Source organism: Silene latifolia, chromosome 11 (assembly GCF_048544455.1).
Source record: "Silene latifolia isolate original U9 population chromosome 11, ASM4854445v1, whole genome shotgun sequence".
NCBI classification, from domain to species: Eukaryota; Viridiplantae; Streptophyta; class Magnoliopsida; order Caryophyllales; family Caryophyllaceae; genus Silene; species Silene latifolia.
In genome coordinates, this window is record NC_133536.1 from 113217127 (window position 1) to 113234012 (window position 16886).

Sequence of the window (16886 nt, forward strand, 5' to 3'; positions counted from 1 at the left end):
TTACACAACGAGTTACAAAGATAAATAAACAAGGACAAATGGTTTAAACAACGAGTCACAAGGGCTAAAGAACAAGGACAAATGGTTCACACAAAGAGTCATATGGACTAATGAACAAGAACAAATGATTCACACAACGAGTCACAAGGATTAATGAACAAGGACAAATGGTTCACACAACGAGTCACAAGCACTAATAAACAAGGACAAATGGTTCACACAACGAGTCATAAGGACTAATGAACAAGGACAAATGGTTCACACAACTAGTCACAATAACAAGGACAAATGGTTTTCACAACGAGTCACAAGGACTAATAAACAAAGAAAAATGGTTTAAACAACGAGTCACCAGGACTAAACTAAAATGGTTTGAGTTAAACAACAAGGACAAATGGTTCACACAATGAGTCATATGGACTAATAAACAAGGACAAACGAAACAACAAGGACAAATGGTTCACACAATGAGTCATATGGACTAATAAACAAGGACAAACGGTTCACACAATGAGTCATAAGGACTAATGAACAAGGACAAATGGTTCACACAACGAATAACAAGGACTAATGAACAAGGACTAATGGTTCACACAACGAGTCACAAGGACTAATTACCAAGGAAAAATGGTTCACACAAAAAGTCGCAATAACAAGGATAAATGGTTCACACAAAGAGTCACAAGGACTAATAAACAAAGACAAATGGTTTAAACAACGGGTCATAAGGACTAAAGAACAAGGACAAATGGTTCACACAAAGAGTCATATGGACTAATGAACATGAACAAATGGTTCACACAACGAGTCATAAGGACTAATGAACAAGGACAAATGGTTCACATAACGAGGCACAAGGACTAATAAACAAGGACAAATGGTTTAAACAACGAGTCACAAGGACTAAAGAACAAGGAAAAATGGTTCACACAACGAGTCACAAGGACTAATGAACAAGGACAAATGGTTCACACAACGAGTCGCAAGGACTAATGAACAAGGACAAATGGTTCACACAACGAGTCACAAGGACTAATTAACAAGGAAAATGGTTCACACAAAAAGTCACAATAACAAGGATAAATGGTTCACACAACGAGTCACAAGGACTAATAAACAAAGACAAATGGTCTAAACAACGAGTCATAAGGACTAAAGAACAAGGACAAGTGGTTAACACAAAGAGTCATATGGACTAATTGTGACACCCCTCGTTGAGGCAACTAAATATAACTAGTAAATCGTGGCGGAAACACGAGATTTTTAAAACTTTTAAGGCTTCTAGTGAAGTCCAACGCGAGGTATCACCAACACGATAGATAAGTTTAGATAGTTAAAGTTATGTTTACAACACAAGTCTATTTATTGGGGAAAAGATATCCCACGAATGAACATGAGTCTAAAAGTAGGTGAGTTTATTAAAGTGATAGCTAAATAAGGTCCAAGGTAAGAACTCGCTAGCTCACACGGTCTTCCCCACTTAAGCTTCATCACCAACCTGTCATTCATAATAAATATGAAAGCCACGGTCAGTGGGGAGTAACTCGGGGTTCTCCACCACAAAATGTCAAAATACAAGTAATTAGGAATTTAATTAAACGAACAAGCATAAGAATAAATACTTACGGTAACAAGAGAATCATGATTAGTATACAAAATGCAATAAGAGTAGTTATGCATAAATGAGAGAGGAATAATTTGGTCAAACGGTCAAATATTGACTCGACTCAAACGTAAGACAATTTACAAGGTATAGACTCAAACAAGACAACCCTCTAGACTCCAACCTCTTGGTAGGACGACGATCATAATACGGTCCTAGTCTAAACCTGGATCCAGACTCTCGGGATGGGCGACACCCGATTCGACAAACGATACCAAATCGTATCCAAGACTCGAAACATGGCACGCACTCGTATCCAAAGGTCGAGTAACCTCTAATCGGAAACATGGCACGCACTCGTATCCAAAGGTCCGAAGAAAGGCGGAAGGATATCCTAATTCGGAAACATGGCACGCACTCGTACCAAAGGTCCAAAGAAGGAAAGATAACCCAATCCGGAAACATGGCTCACACTCGTGACCAAAGGTCCGAAAGGGGTAAATAGGGAAAGTCAAGTCGTCACACAATGTAAGTCGTCACACTTGGGTCACAAATACGAGTGGAAAAGATTGCACAAACATAACGTAAACAATTCATGTGAAGCATGCATAAGTATAAAGGTATAAGAAACATCAAGTACTCCCATGATAAAAGAGTCTCCACACATCATACACAAGCATTAGAACCAAAGTTAAGATGCATACCCAACAAGAAACTCAAAACCCAATCTATAACAACAAGTTTAGTACTCGACTACAACAAGGGTCAACTTCAAACGGTCATAACTTGAGTTCTATACATGATAATGAGGTGAAACCAGTTGGAGGTGATAACTTATCCTCTTACGGTTCTAACGGTAGGTCATAAGCCTCAAACAAACAAGTAACGAAGAAGTTATGGCCATTTTAAGAAAACTGGTCCAGGCTGAGTGCGCAGCCTGCGCCGAGATGCTGATTTGCGCGACACTACCAATTCACCTTCATCCCCAAATCATTTTTTTATCAAGCCATTACCATCTCAATTGCACCATATATTACCCAACCAACTTTATACAAGTATTAAGGGTGAAATCAAAGCATAAAAGAGGGATTAAAACACAAGATTCGATTCAAATTCAAACAATTCCAAACTAACAACTTCATGACATAATTAAGCACAATTATTAAGCATGAATAAGACGGATTCTTTACTAATTCATCCATGTATACAAAAGACTAGAAACTTCTTCAAACCACCAAGAGAGATTCCACACAAAACTCAATCAACAACAAACAAGTAAAAACATGTAAAAAATCTAACTTTAACACACATGTGAACAAACTATAACATATATAAACACACAAATTGACATAATGTCGAGTAACCCATCACCGTTACCTTTTTGCACTTCAATCTTCTATTGAGTCGTCAATGATGTAGCTATCCTCCTCCGGGTCGTCCAAATTCTCCCCTAAACATAAAAATAAAGATATTAAGTCAAGAATCCACATCCTTGTAAGATGAGAATTTCGAAATAAAGGAAAAGATGACAACTTTCTTACTTAGAAAGAAGGGGAATGAGAAAAGGAAGAGAATGGCGCGAAAAGGAACAAGATTGGTGAAGAATTGAGTGAGATATGGTGATTTTAGGGTTGAGTGGAGATGGTTCAACAATGGTGGTGTGGTTGTTGGGAAATTTCAGAAATTAGGAGTGAGGAGGATGAAGTTGTGAGGGTTTAGTTGAAGTTTTGTGTAGAGAAAAGAGAAGGAAAAGGCCCATGAGTCATGATAAGCCCAATAACTCAAAATGAGTCGGTTTCCACTAGAATTTTCGTCTCAAGCCTACTATAACTCAAGACGGAGAATAATATTATCAGAATCTACACTATTATTATCGTTATACGACTATGACGATATTTTATAAAAATAGGCTTTAAATAATAATTATTTAATAAAAATTACTTAAAAGTTTATTTAAAATATAAGGAAAGGGCGGGGTGTTACAATCATCCCTCCTTTTAAAAAGTTTCGCCCTCGAAACTTGAAACGAAAAGGTATTACCTTAAGAAAACAAACTAGGGTACTTGACACGCATGGAAGCCTCCGGCTCCCAAGTCTCTTCTTCTACATCACCACACTTCCACAACACTTTCACCAAGGGCACCACTTTGCTCCTTAGCTTCTTCTCCTTCTTATCCAAGATACGAATCGGTCTCTCCTCAAAAGAAAGACTAGGCTCAAGCTCGGGAATTTCATTTTGCAACACATGACTAGGGTCGCTAATGTATTTCCTAAGTTGAGACACGTGGAAAACATCATGAACTTTACCCAAACTCGGGGGCAAATCCAATCTATAAGCCACGGCACCAATCCTTTTTATCACTTCATAAGGTCCAATGTACTTTGGACTCAACTTCCCTTTAACTCCGAACCTCTTTACTCCTTTCATCGGGGACACTTTCAAGAACACCTTATCTCCAACTTCAAACTCCAAGGGTCGACGGCGAACATCGGCATAAGATTTATGTCGATCTTGGGCGGCTTTCATTCTTTCACGGATGAGCTTCACTTGATCAATCGTCTCGGCTAACTTGTCGGGTCCTAGGTCACGAACATCACTCGTTTGGTCCCAACAAATCGGACTACGGCATTTCCTTCCATAAAGGGCTTCATACGGGGCCATCTTGATAGAAGCGTGATAACTATTGTTGTAAGAAAATTCCACCAAAGGCAAGCTCTTCTCCCAACTAGAATGGAAGTCAAGGGCACAAGCACGCAACAAGTCTTCTAGAGTTTGAATCGTCCTCTCGGATTGTCCATCGGTAGCGGCATGAAAAGCGGTACTCATCAACAACTTACTACCCATAGCATCTTTCAAAGCTTTCCAAAATCTCGAACAAAAACGCGGGTCGCGATCCGAAATGATCTCCTTAGGAACACCATGGTAACGAACGATCTCATCAACATAAGCACGAGCAAGACGGTCTAAACTCCAAGTCTCTTTGATAGGAATGAACCTAGCACACTTGGTCAACCTATCCACCACCACCCATACGGCATCTTTTCCACCAACGGTCTTGGGCAAGGCCATCACAAAATCCATGGAAATGGACTCCCACTTCCATAAAGGAACATCCAACGGTTGTAGCAAACCACCGGGTCTCTTATGCTCAATCTTCACTTGTTGATAAGTAAGACATCTTCCAACATAGGACACAATGTCACTCTTCATGTTAGGCCACCAAAACTGAAGCTTCAAATCTTTATACATCTTGTCTCCTCCGGGGTGAATCGAATAAGGGGATAGATGAGCTTCATCTAGAACTCTCTTCCTCAAATCAACGGCATCGGGTACGTACATGCGTCCTCGTGAACGAAGGTAACCTCTAGCATCAATCTCACAATCCTTTGCCTTCCCTTCAAGAAGCTTGGCTTGAAAACTTTTAAAGGTAGCATCGTCCACAAGGCTATCTAGAATCTCACGGTGAAGAACGGGCTCGGCAACCATAGCACCAAGATAATCAAAACCACTCTCCACAAGTTGCAAACTCAACTTACGAAACTCGGCACAAAGGTCGTCGGGGAGCACACGAATGACACTCAAGGAATGAGTAGACTTCCTACTAAGGGCATCGGCAACCACATTTGCCTTCCCTTCATGATACAACAATTCTACGTCGTAATCATTCACCAATTCCAACCATCTTCGTTGTCTCATGTTCAAATCCTTTTGGGTGAAGATATACCTCAAACTCTTATGATCGGTGTAGATGCGGCAATGGACTCCAATGAGGTAGTGTCTCCACATCTTCAAAGCATGAACAATGGCGGCTAATTCCAAATCATGAGTGGGATAGTTCACCTCATGAGCTCTCAATTGTCGTGAAGCATAGGCAACAACTCTCCTATTTTGCATGAGAACACAACCCAAGCCCATCTTAGAGGCGTCGCAAAACACATCAAAATCAACTCCATCCTCGGGCAAGGTCAACACGGGAGCGGTAGTCAACCTCTTCTTCAACTCTTGGAATGCACCTTCACAAGCTTCGGTCCACACAAACTTGGTCTCTTTCTTCAAAAGTTGAGTCATCGGTCTAGCAAGCTTGGAAAAATCTTTCACAAAGCGACGGTAATAACCCGCCAAACCCAAGAAACTACGGATCTCACCAACATCGGTTGGACTCTTCCACTCAATCACGGCTTCAATCTTTGAAGGGTCCACCATAAGACCATCCTTAGATATAACATGGCCTAGAAAGGACACCTTAGACAACCAAAATTCACACTTGGAGAATTTGGCAAACCACTTTTGGCGACGGAGGATCTCCAAAATGATACGAAGGTGATCGGCATGCTCTTCTTCGGACTTGGAAAAGATGAGGATATCGTCAATGAAGACCACAACACACTTGTCTAGGAACTCACTAAAGGTCCGGTTCATTTGGTCCATGAAGATAGAAGGGGCATTGGTTAAACCAAAGGGCATCACCTTAAACTCAAAGTGTCCATATCTTGTGCTAAAGGCGGTCTTAGGGATATCGGACTCACGAACGGGAATTTGATGATAACCGGATCTCAAATCAATCTTGGAAAAAGTAGAAGCACCTTTGAGTTGATCGAACAAATCTTCAATTCTTGGTAGAGGGTACTTGTTCTTGACGGTGACACGGTTAAGCTCACGGTAATCAATGCAAAGTCTCATGGATCCATCTTTCTTCTTCACAAAGAGAACGGGAGCACCCCAAGGTGAGGCACTAGGTCTAATGAATCCTTTCTCAATCATCTCATCAAGTTGCTTCCTCAACTCCTTCAACTCGGTTGGCGCCATACGGTACGGGGCTTTAGCAATCGGACCGGTTCCGGGTACAAGGTCGATAGAGAACTCAACATCACGCTCGGGAGGAATTCCGGGCAATTCTTCGGGAAAGACATCGGCGAACTCACAAACCACGGGCACTTCTTCAATCTTTGGTGAGGGAGGGGAGGTAGAAGTCACCACACAAAGAAAGATTTGATAACCTTTCCTCCTCATACTCATCAACTTCAAAGCGGAGATCAACTTCACACCTTCTTGGGAACGGACTCCTCTATAGGACACACGAGTGCCTAGCGGACTCTTGAGGCAAATCTTTTGGTCTCGACACTCGAATCTTGCATCATACTTTGACAACCAATCCATACCCAAAATCACATCGAATTCCTCAAGGGGAAAACGAAGTAGGTTAGCGGGAAACAAGGTTTCCGATATAGAAATAGGAATGTCGGAGAAAGTGAGGGAGCAAGAGAACATTTCTCCGGAAGGTAAGGATATAGAAGGTTCCTCACTAGGAATGGGCTCAAGAGCTAGTTTTTCCGAGAACTTGGAAGATATAAAAGATAAAGATGCGCCGGTATCAAATAAAATGAGGCAAGGTTGATCAAAAATTGAGAACATACCCGTAATGATATCGGGATGAGCGGCGGCTTCGGCTCGACTCATGACAAAGATAGTTCCTCTTGGCCTAGCATTTGGAGTAGGAGCATCAGTCTTCTCGGGGCAATCGGCCATACGGTGTCCGGGCTTCTTACAATGAAAGCAAGTCAAGGGCTTGCCAAAGCATCCAACTCCGGGGTGTGGGGCTTGTCTACAATGGTAGCACTTACGGTCTTTCCCAAGCCTATTAGTTGAGGTGTGAGCTTGTCCTCTTGGTTCTTGAACTCTTGGTTCTTGTACTCTTGGTTCTTGTCCTCCATGGTCTTGTATCCTTGGTACAAACCTCCTCTTGTTGGCATAGTTTGGAGTAGAAGGCACAAATGGTCTCTTGCCATGAAAGTTAGAACGGTAAGAATGAGAAGAGGAGTGGGGTTTGGATTCTTCTTCAATGGCCTTCAAAGAGCTTTCGGCCCAAATGGCATCATCATAAACTTCCACAAAGGTAGTTGAGCTTCTTCTCACCATGCTTTCCACCTTAGGATTCAACTTGTTCTTGTAGAAGTAGACACGATCCTCTTCATCTTTCACGAACTTGGAGGCATAATGAGCAAGTTCATTAAACTTGTCGGTGTAAGCTTGAATTGATAGCTTCCCTTGCTTGAAGTCCATGAACTCCTTCAATCTTTGTTGTTTGAGCTCCTTAGGGTAGAAGCGAGTCTCCACAAGTGACTTGAAGCGGCTCCAATCAAAGTTGGGGTCTTGAGTAGCGGTAGGACCGGTCAAAGTCCACCACCTATCGGCTTCCTTCACAAGAAAGTGAGAGGCTAATCTCACCTTGTCCTCCTCTCGGGCATCAAAGAGAGAGAAGTTCTTCTCCATATCACGAAACCACTCCGATAGAGCAACGGGATCCACTTCACCACCATAGGTCCTAGCCTTGTTCCTTGCTAGTTGACTTGCAATCCATGCATAACTTCCTTGACGGTTAGCTTCATGAGGAGGGGGAGCGGGTTGAGCATTTTGTTGGTTAGCAAGCACTTGAGTGAGGGCTTGCATGATAGCATTTTCCACATTGGTCGCTCGTACCATCTTTTTGCACAAGAGCAAACAAGTTAGAACCTATCACAAAACATACACAAAAAGGCTACTAACTTAGGTCCTTAATTCTACCCATCTCTCATTCATTATTCAAGGTCAAGTAAGAATTTTAAGTTGGGGTACACGTGTGTGCGTCGGGAGCAATATAAGCTCTGATACCAACTGTGACACCCCTCGTTGAGGCAACTAAATATAACTAGTAAATCGTGGCGGAAACACGAGATTTTTAAAACTTTTAAGGCTTCTAGTGAAGTCCAACGCGAGGTATCACCAACACGATAGATAAGTTTAGATAGTTAAAGTTAAGTTTACAACACAAGTCTATTTATTGGGGAAAAGATATCCCACGAATGAACATGAGTCTAAAAGTAGGTGAGTTTATTAAAGTGATAGCTAAATAAGGTCCAAGGTAAGAACTCGCTAGCTCACACGGTCTTCCCCACTTAAGCTTCATCACCAACCTGTCATTCATAATAAATATGAAAGCCACAGTCAGTGGGGAGTAACTCAGGGTTCTCCCAGCCACAAAATGTCAAAATACAAGTAATTAGGAATTTAATTAAACGAACAAGCATAAGAATAAATACTTACGGTAACAAGAGAATCATGATTAGTATACAAAATGCAATAAGAGTAGTTATGCATAAATGAGAGAGGAATAATTTGGTCAAACGGTCAAATATTGACTCGACTCAAACGTAAGACAATTTACAAGGTATAGACTCAAACAAGACAACCCTCTAGACTCCAACCTCTTGGTAGGACGACGATCATAATACGGTCCTAGTCTAAACCTGGATCCAGACTCTCGGGATGGGCGACACCCGATTCGACAAACGATACCAAATCGTATCCAAGACTCGAAACATGGCACGCACTCGTATCCAAAGGTCGAGTAACCTCTAATCGGAAACATGGCACGCACTTGTATCCAAAGGTCCGAAGAAAGGCGGAAGGATATCCTAATTCGGAAACATGGCACGCACTCGTACCAAAGGTCCAAAGAAGGAAAGATAACCCAATCCGGAAACATGGCTCACACTCGTGACCAAAGGTCCGAAAGGGGTAAATAGGGAAAGTCAAGTCGTCACACAATGTAAGTCGTCACACTTGGGTCACAAATACGAGTGGAAAAGATTGCACAAACATAACGTAAACAATTCATGTGAAGCATGCATAAGTATAAAGGTATAAGAAACATCAAGTACTCCCATGATAAAAGAGTCTCCACACATCATACACAAGCATTAGAACCAAAGTTAAGATGCATACCCAACAAGAAACTCAAAACCCAATCTATAACAACAAGTTTAGTACTCGACTACAACAAGGGTCAACTTCAAACGGTCATAACTTGAGTTCTATACATGATAATGAGGTTAAACCAGTTGGAGGTGATAGCTTATCCTCTTACGGTTCTAACGGTAGGTCATAAGCCTCAAACAAACAAGTAACGAAGAAGTTATGGCCATTTTAAGAAAACTGGTCCAGGCTGAGTGCGCAGCCTGCGCCGAGATGCTGATTTGCGCGACACTACCAATTCACCTTCATCCCCAAATCATTTTTTTATCAAGCCATTACCATCTCAATTGCACCATATATTACCCAACCAACTTTATACAAGTATTAAGGGTGAAATCAAAGCATAAAAGAGGGATTAAAACACAAGATTCGATTCAAATTCAAACAATTCCAAACTAACAACTTCATGACATAATTAAGCACAATTATTAAGCATGAATAAGACGGATTCTTTACTAATTCATCCATGTATACAAAAGACTAGAAACTTCTTCAAACCACCAAGAGAGATTCCACACAAAACTCAATCAACAACAAACAAGTAAAAACATGTAAAAAATCTAACTTTAACACACATGTGAACAAACTATAACATATATAAACACACAAATTGACATAATGTCGAGTAACCCATCACCGTTACCTTTTTGCACTTCAATCTTCTATTGAGTCGTCAATGATGTAGCTATCCTCCTCCGGGTCGTCCAAATTCTCCCCTAAACATAAAAATAAAGATATTAAGTCAAGAATCCACATCCTTGTAAGATGAGAATTTCGAAATAAAGGAAAAGATGACAACTTTCTTACTTAGAAAGAAGGGGAATGAGAAAAGGAAGAGAATGGCGCGAAAAGGAACAAGATTGGTGAAGAATTGAGTGAGATATGGTGATTTTAGGGTTGAGTGGAGATGGTTCAACAATGGTGGTGTGGTTGTTGGGAAATTTCAGAAATTAGGAGTGAGGAGGATGAAGTTGTGAGGGTTTAGTTGAAGTTTTGTGTAGAGAAAAGAGAAGGAAAAGGCCCATGAGTCATGATAAGCCCAATAACTCAAAATGAGTCGGTTTCCACTAGAATTTTCGTCTCAAGCCTACTATAACTCAAGACGGAGAATAATATTATCAGAATCTACACTATTATTATCGTTATACGACTATGACGATATTTTATAAAAATAGGCTTTAAATAATAATTATTTAATAAAAATTACTTAAAAGTTTATTTAAAATATAAGGAAAGGGCGGGGTGTTACACTAATGAACAAGAACAAATGGTTCACACAACGAGTCACAAGGACTAATGAACAAGGACAAATGGTTCACAAAGCGAGTCACAAGGACTAATAAACAAGCACAAACCGTTTAAACAACGAGTCACAAGCACTAAAGAATAAGGACAAATGGTTCACACAAAGAGTCACGAGGACTAATGAACAAGGAAAAATGGTTCACACAACAAGTCACAATAACAAGGACAAATGGTTTACACAACGAGTCACAAGGACTAATAAACAAGGAAAAATGGTTTAAACAACGAGTCACAAGGACTAAACTAAAATGGTTTAAACAACGAGTCACAAGGACTAAACAACAAGGACAAATGGTTCACACAACGAGTCATATGGACTAATAAACAAGGACAAACGGTTCACACAATGAGTCACAAGGACTAATGAACAAGGACAAATGGTTCACACAACGAATAACAAGGACTAATGAACAAGGAAGAATGGTTCACACAACGAGTCACAAGGACTAATTACCAAGGAAAAATGGTTCACACAAAAAGTCACAATAACAAGGATAAATGGTTCACACAAAGAGTCACAAGGACTAATAAACAAAGACAAATGGTTTAAACAACGAGTCATAAGGACTAAAGAACAAGGACAAATGGTTCACACAAAGAGTCATATGGACTAATGAACATGAACAAATGGTTCACACAACGAGTCAGAAGGACTAATGAACAAGGACAAATGGTTCACACTACGAGTCACAAGGACTAATAAACAAGGACAAATGGTTTAAACAACGAGTCACAAGGACTAAAGAACAAGGACAAATGGTTCACACAACGAGTAAAAAGGACTAATGAACAAGGACAAATGGTTCACACAACGAGTCAGAAGGACTAATGAACAAGGACAAATGGTTCACACAACGAGTCACAAGGACTAATAAACAAGGACAAAAGGTTCACACAACGAGTCATAAGGACAAATGAACAAGGAAAAATGGTTCACACAACAAGTCACTATAACAAGGACAATGGTTTACACAACGAGTCACAAGGACAAATAAACAAGGAAAAATGGTTTAAACAACGAGTCATAAGGACTAAAGAACAAGGACAAATGGTTCACACAAAGAGTCATATGGACTAATAAACAAGAACAAATGGTTCACACAACGACTCATAAGGACTAATGAACAAGGACAAATGGTTCACACTACGAGTCACAAGTACAAATAAAAAAGGACAAATGGTTTAAACAACGAGTCACAAGGACTAAAGAACAAGGACAAATGGTTCACACAACGAGTTCGAAGGACTAATGAACAAGGACAAATGGTTCACAAAACGAGTCACAAGGACTAATTAACAAGAAAAATGGTTCACACAAGAAGTCACAATAACAAGGATAAATGGTTCACACAATGAGTCACAAGGACTAATAAACAAAAACAAATGGTTTAAACAACGAGTCATAAGGACTAAAAACAAGGACAAATGGTTAACACAAAGAGTCATATGGACTAATGAACAAGAACAAATGGTTCACACTTGGAAAGAAGGACTACGAGGGAGTCGTCGCCCCGCACAGCGACCCGCTTGTAGTCCACCCGGATATAGCCAACCACTTGGTTAAAAGGTGCCTGATTGACACAGACGCTTACACGAACATCATGTTCAGGGAGTGCTTTCTTAATCTCGGTCTGAAGATTGGAGACCTGAGCCCCTGCACTAACCCGCTATACAGCTTCTCTGGGGCCGACCTGGTACCCCTGGGGTCAATCAGACTGGCGGTGATGTTCGGCCTAGCGGATGCGGCTAAAAATGTTTTATCTGAGTTCGTGGTTATCGATGGTTCGTCTGCCTACAATGTTCTCATAGGCCGGGTCACTTTGAGCGAGGCCGATGCAGTGATGTCCATCCGGGCCCTAACATTGATGTACGTCTCGGACCGGGGGGAAGCACAAAATCTCGTCTCAAAGGACGAGAGAGATGAAGTAGTCAATATCCAAGTGTCTGCCAGGGGGTGCAACATGCAATCCCTCAAAGTGGCGAAGAAATCGGAGAAAGGGAAGAGCCCATCCTTGCAGCAGGAGGGCGACCCGATGAATACTAATGTCGGCATGGTCGAAGGAGCCGAGACCGAGGAAGTGGAAATTGACCCAGGGCGCACCGTAACTGTCGGTGTCGACCTGGAGCCAAAATTCAGAGCTGATCTCCTAGACCTACTGCGAGGAAGAACAAAGATGTCTTCGCATACTCAGCCGCCGAGATGCCAGGCGTGAGCCGGGAGGTGATCGTTCACAAGCTGAACGTACTCTCCACCGCTCGGCCGGTCAAGCAGAAGATGGGGAACTCCTCGGCCGAGAAGGATGAGGCCATCAAAGCTGAAGTAGACAAGTTATTAGCGGCGGGCTTTATCATGCCTTGTACTTACCCTGAGTGGCTAGCAAACGTTGTAATGGTGAGGAAATCGTCAGGGGCGTGGAGGATGTGTGTTGATTTTACCAATCTTAATAAAGCGTGCCCTAAAGATTGCTATCCCTTGCCTCGAATAGATAGTTTGATTGACGCCACGGCAGGCTACACTATGCTAAGCCTGCTAGACGCCTTCTCGGGGTATCATCAGGTATTTATGGCCGAGGAAGATATTCCTAAATGCGCATTCATCACCAGTCACGGCACATTCATGTAAAAATGATGCCGTTCGGTTTGAAGAACGCTGGCGCAACTTACACTAGGTTGGTGGACAAAGTGTTCCAAAATCAAAAAGGGCGAAACATCGAGGCTTACGTTGACGATGCTATTGTAAAAAGCAAGTCTGACAGCGAGCACTTAGCCGATTTAGGCGAGACATTTTGTTCACTAAGGAAATATAAAATGAAGCTTAACCCAAAGAAATGTAACCGGTGTCCGGCAAGCAAGTTCCTCGGCGTGCTTGTCGGCGCTGGGGAATTGATGCCAATCCGGAGAAAGTCCAAGCAATACTAGACCTACTGGAGCCGAGAAATCGAAAAGAGGTTATGACGCTGACCGGAAGGATGGCGGCTCTCGCCCGCTTCATCTCTCGGTCGGCCGACAAGAGCACTCCGTTCTTTAAAGTCTTTGAAGGGGAATAAAAACTTTAGCTGGGGGAGGAACAGAGCACGGCTTTCGTGCAACCGAAAGCCCACCTTCGACACCGCCGACCCCGTCCGTGCCGACGCCGGGGGAGACGTTATATCTATACTTAGCGATTACCTCGCCCACGGTCGGTCGTAATCGTCGGGGAAGAAAATAAGCAAAGCAATACCCAATTTACTTTATCCCATACACCGCAGCCGCCGAAAGAAATTACCCACTAATCGAAAAGGCGCCCTCGCCGTCGTCGTTGCCGCAAGGAAGCGAAACCCTACTTCGACGCACATCCCGTGACGGTCTTAACCGACCAGCCATTGGAGAAAGCATTAGAAAAATTCGAAAAATCCGGCAGACTTATCAAATTGGCAGTGGAGCTCTCCGGCTTTGGCATTCAGTACAAGCCGAGACCTTCGATAAAGGGGCAAGCGCTTGCAGACTTCCTGGCCGAGTGCACGTATCAAGAAGAATCACATCCTGCGTGTGGGAAGTGTATACCGACGGGTCCTCCACGGCGAAACGGCTCAGAGCGGCATCCTTATCATCGCCCTAACGGAAACGAGTTTGAGTACGCCTTGAAGTTTACCTTCTCGGCCTCAAATAACGAATCCGAATATGAGGCGGTGATAACTGGAGTCGAGTTAGCTAGAGCTGCCGGGGCGGAGCATATTGTGTTGAAAACAGACTCGCTCTTAGTGACTAATCAAATCCGAGGAGAGTATGAGACTCGAGACGATGGGATGGTAAGGTACCTGGAGAGGGTAAAAGCTGACACTTCAAAATTGAAATCTTTCCAAATACAAAGTGCATCCCAGTGTCCGAGAACAACCGAGCCGACGCTCTCTCAAAACTTGCTAGTTCAAGCATCAAAAATGTCGGTCGAACCGTCTTTGGTGGATATCAGAAATGCTAAAAGCATCACTGAGACCGTCGGCATGGTGGGCGACATCGAAGCCGAGACGACGTGGATGACTCCGATAATGAAATAAAAGCTAACAAAAGAGTTGCCGGAGGACCGCAGTCTGTCTCAGAAGATAAGAAGGATTGCTGCAAGGTACTTAGTGTTCGAAGGAGAATTGTACAGAAGGTCCGTAATAAGACCACTCTTGAAGTGTGTCGGCCCAGCCGACGCGGAGCTTATACTGACATAGATTCACGAAGGCATCTGCGGACATCACATGGGGGCGAGAACGCTAGCCCATAAAGCTCTCCGAGCCGGCTACTTCTGGCCTACCATGCTGAAAGATTCCAGGGCAAAAACCAAGAAGTGCAAGAATTGTCAGATGCATGCTCCGGTAATACATGCACCTTCCCGAGACCTGCAACCATTACTTAATCCCCTACCATTTGCACAGTGGGGGATGGATTTATTAGGACCATTTCCGACGGCCTCCGGAGGAAAGAAGTACCTGATTGTCGCCATTGACTACTTTACCAAATGGGTCGAGGCTGTCGCGGTACCTGCCAAGACCACGGCGGCCGTAAGAAAGGTGATTTGGGAGAACATCATAACTCGTTTTGGGTTACCCCAAGTCATTGTATTTGACCACAGTCGAGAATTTTGGAGCGACCTGGTGATGAATTGGTTGGAAGAGCTCGGTATCAAATTTGCATACTCCTCCGTCTGCCACCCTCAGAGCAACGGGCAGACGGAGGCGCTAATAAAACAATACTGAACGGGTTGAAGAAGAAGGTTGAAGATCTAAAGGGAAGATGAGCTGATAAGCTACCCGGCGTCCTGTGGTCCCTTCGAACCACGGAGAAAGAAGCAACAGGGTACAGTCCATTCCACCTAGTCTATGGGTCTGAGGCCGTCCTGCTAATTGAAGCAGCGGTGCCGACATTCAGAACGCAAACCTTTAACCCAGCCGAAAATGAAGAAGGCCTGAGAGCCTCCCTAGACCTGGTCGAAGAAAGTCGAGACACGGCACGGCTCAACTTGGCAGTATATCAAAACCGAATGAGAAGAGCCTACAACCGTAGGGTCCACAAAAGGGACTTGAGAGTAGGAGATCTAGTCCTGAGAAAGTCAGCCGCAACCAACAAAGGAAACATCCATGGTAAGATGACGGCCAACTGGGAAGGACCCTACAGGGTGGTTGAAGAAATGAGGCCGGGGACATACCGGCTGACAGACATGGAGGGTGTGCCTCTAATGAGCCATTGGAACACGGACAACCTTAGGAAATATTTCGTATACCGGCGGAGGTGTCCGAGACCGTTGTGGGCACCCCAACGCGTGATTATATCTTATGAAGAGTGATCCAAGTTTTCCATCAAAGTGCTTGTCCCCTCCGTAGTCGTACCAAAGTAGACGCCACGGCCAAAGCCGGGCAGTCACTACAAATGCAGTTGATACTCGCGAAAGCGACCAACATGCTTAAGAACGTATAAGTATAGTTGAGAACGTAAATCTGACTGCCCTGGCCAATCCGGGAGTGGCAGAGGAAGGGATCAATATGTCTATAGATACGAATGCAGTCGAGCCGTAACCTCGATTGCCTCGGCCAAAGCCGGGAGTGACGGGGGCACGACCGATATGCTAACATGTTTACAACAGCAGTCGGGAAGCGCAAATCTGACCGCCTCGGCCAGACCGAGAGTGGAGGAGGAAGCGACCGACATGCCAACATGTTGCTGAGAAACGTGAATCTTGCTACCTCGGCCTGTTCAGGTGCAGCAGAGGGCACGACCAATATGCTAAAAACGTTTAAGTACAGTTGAGATACGCAATCCAATTGCCTCGGCCAAGCCGAAGGTAAAACGAAAAAGCGCTCAATATGTTTAAAAACGTAAGAAGACAACTGAATGGAGGATGAGATCAAAGCCTCGGCCAAGCCGAGGACAAATAAACAAACTTCATTGAAAATGTTTACAAGTGAGACAAAATAAAGTCGACGGCCGTCCCCATAGGGATAGCCTAAGCTCAACCTACCAAAGTTTAACAAAAAAGAAGGAACAACAAAAATTACAGCATTCAGACATGAAGCGCCAAAAGGATGGCAGGGAGGAAAGGGTCAAAAGTTGGCCCCCGAACAGCTGAAGCTTTCCGAAAGGCCAGGTGAGTCTGGTGACGACCGCCCGTCTCCCTATGCTTGTTGCCGCTCGCCACCGGCAGCAGCAGCATCACCGTTGGGGCCA

General features: G+C 43.3%; 2 long non-coding RNA genes across 2 annotated transcripts; both read right to left on the reverse strand.

Moving 5' to 3' along the window:
* Positions 1-1405: 1405 nt before the first annotated feature.
* Positions 1406-3288, reverse strand: LOC141615035 (uncharacterized). The gene is made up of 3 exons (XR_012529566.1): positions 3145-3288; positions 2981-3053; positions 1406-1498 (listed from the first exon to the last, which is right to left on the reverse strand). It is a non-coding gene; the product is annotated as an uncharacterized LOC141615035 (long non-coding RNA).
* Positions 3289-8443: 5155 nt separating this feature from the next.
* LOC141615036 (uncharacterized) lies at positions 8444-10350 on the reverse strand. Its single transcript, XR_012529567.1, has 3 exons — positions 10203-10350; positions 10039-10111; positions 8444-8554 (listed from the first exon to the last, which is right to left on the reverse strand). It is a non-coding gene; the product is annotated as an uncharacterized LOC141615036 (long non-coding RNA).
* Between the last annotated feature and the right edge of the window lie 6536 nt (positions 10351-16886).